The sequence below is a fragment of the Peromyscus maniculatus genome, chromosome 7 (genome assembly GCF_049852395.1).
Source record: "Peromyscus maniculatus bairdii isolate BWxNUB_F1_BW_parent chromosome 7, HU_Pman_BW_mat_3.1, whole genome shotgun sequence".
In the NCBI taxonomy this organism is placed as follows: domain Eukaryota; kingdom Metazoa; phylum Chordata; class Mammalia; order Rodentia; family Cricetidae; genus Peromyscus; species Peromyscus maniculatus.
Window position 1 is genome coordinate 111,732,350 of NC_134858.1, and position 2,383 is coordinate 111,734,732.

General features: G+C 46.2%; 1 non-coding gene across 1 annotated transcript; it reads right to left on the bottom strand.

Annotated features, from left to right (window-relative positions):
* Positions 1-1,121: 1,121 nt before the first annotated feature.
* LOC121831207 (U6 spliceosomal RNA) lies at positions 1,122-1,225 on the bottom strand. Its single transcript, XR_006074587.2, has one exon. It is a non-coding gene; the product is annotated as a U6 spliceosomal RNA (small nuclear RNA).
* Positions 1,226-2,383: the final 1,158 nt, after the last annotated feature.

Consider the following 2,383-nt stretch of genomic DNA (forward strand, 5'->3'; position numbering starts at 1 on the left):
GACAGAGTCTTTTGAAGTTGGTGCTCACTGACTTGGCAAGACTGATGACTAGAGGGGCCCAGGGACCCTCTGACGTCTGCCCCACAATCCTGGAATTATAAGCATGTTGGGCACAATTTTTTTTTCTTTTTGCAACATGATTTCTGAAGACAAATTCAGGAAGTCCTCATGCTTATGTGACAAGCTCTGCTCTGATTTTCAATTTTGATATGAGTTCCTGGCTGGGTGGCGGTGGCATACGCCTTTGATCTCAGCACTCGGGAGGATCTCTGTGAGTTTGAGGCCAGCCTGGTCTACAGAGCAAGATCCAGGACAGGCACCAAAACTACACAGAGAAACCCTGTCTCGAAAAACCAAATAAAATAAAATAAAAAAAAAATAAGAACAGTAAAAAGAACTCCTTCGTGCCAGATAGAGATCTATAGATGTAGATATAGATATAGGGACTGGAGAGATGGCTCAGCAGTTAAGAGCAAAGGGTGTCAAGATCATGATGGGGAAACCCACGGAGAGCTGACTCAAGCTCATGAGAGCTCATGGACTCTAGACCGGCAGCTGGGGAGCCTGCATGAGACCGACCTAGGCCCTCTGCATATGGGTGACAGTTGTGTAGCTTGGTCTGTTTGCGGGGCCCCTAGCAGTGGGACCAGGATCTCATGACCCTGGAGCATGAGCTGGCTTTTTGGAACCTATTCCGTATGGTGGGATGCCTTGCTGAGCCTTGATATGGGGGGTTGGGGGGAGTTGGTCCTGCCTCAACTTGGTATGCCATGCTTTGTTGACTCCCATGGGAGGCCTTGCCCTTTCGGGAGAGTGGATAGCGGGTGTGGGGAGTGTGGGGGTGTATGTGTATGTAGAAAAGAAGTGGGGGGAACAGGAGGGGAGGAGGGAGGGGAGACTGTGGTTGGTATGTAAAAATAAATAAATAAATTTAATTTAAAAAAAAAAAAAGAGCACTGGCTTCTCTTCCAGAGGACCCAGATTCAGTTCCCAGCACCCACATGGCAGCTCACAACTGTCTGTAACTCCTGGGGATCTGACACACTCTTCTGGCCTCATCGAGTACTAGGCACTCATGTGGTATACAGACATATGCAGGCAAAACATTCATACACATAAAATTAAATATGGAATGCTTCACAGACTTTTATGTCACCCTTGCCCAGGGTCCACGCTAATCTCTGTATGGTGTCAGTTTTGGTGTGTGTACTGCCAGAGCAAGCACTCGTATACTTACAAAAAGAAAACAAGATTTGATTTTATTTGTGTGTGTGCGCGTGTGCATATGCGTGTGTGTGTGTGTGTGTGTGTGTGTGTGTGTGTGTGTGTGTGTCTCCAGAAGATTGAGGACAACTTGGGCTACATGATACCCTGCCTCAAAAATAAATAAATAAATAAATAAATAAATAAATAAATAAATAAATAAATAAATAAATAAGGTGTTGACACTTGAACTAAAATAAAAGTGGTACAGTGTCAGAAACAACCTACAATCTGCCTTCTCCTGGTAAGCTTTTTCTGCACAGGGCCGAGTAACCAGCGTTTTAGGTCTGTTGCTCCTCAGTCTCCGCTGGGGCTGCTGCACCCCTTCAGTGCATCGGGAAAGCGTCACGCTGGAGAACTGGGGACGACTATGATCAGGAGTGCTTCAGCCACGGACACTGGCACCTCAGTCTTAAACGTGCAGCCTGAGGGGATGGAGGGCTCGGTGTGTGAAGTACTCGTCTTGCAAGCTCGAGGACCAATCCCCAGCACCCACGTCCAAATAACAGACACGTACAGCCCAGAGCCCCAGTGCTGGGGGTGCAGAGACAGAAGGGTCCCTGGGGCTTGATGGGCAGCCAGGCCGGTCACTGAGAGGCCCTGTTGCAGAGGAGGTCGGTGGTGTTCCTAAGGATGACACTCAGCGTTGTCCTCTGGCTCTCACATGCTCACATGCCTACACACCACACCATACATACACCAACACACAAGAGTACAAGCACACACATGCACAGTGTGGAACTGGGTCTCTGGCCACACTCAGCCTCAATTCTGCTGAAAATGTTTACTGCATGTTATCATCTTGTGTCTAAACCTGAGGAGAAACAGAGAAGTTAGATTTACCATGCTCTAAGAAAAGTTTAAAACATCGTGTAAAGTAATTTCAGACTTTGAAAAAAATAACACAACACAAAGAATCCCTTCATTGATTGATTCCCCAAATGGTACCATTTTTTCCATGGTTCTCTTCTTTTCTCTGGTTCTCTTCATGCTTGGAATACCAACTTTGGGATACATTTCTTGCCCTTCTCCATATTTTTTCTGAATGGGTTGGAGTCATTTGTAAAAAATGTGTCCAAAAAGAAAAAAAAAGAATAGAATAGTCTATCACATTCCCACC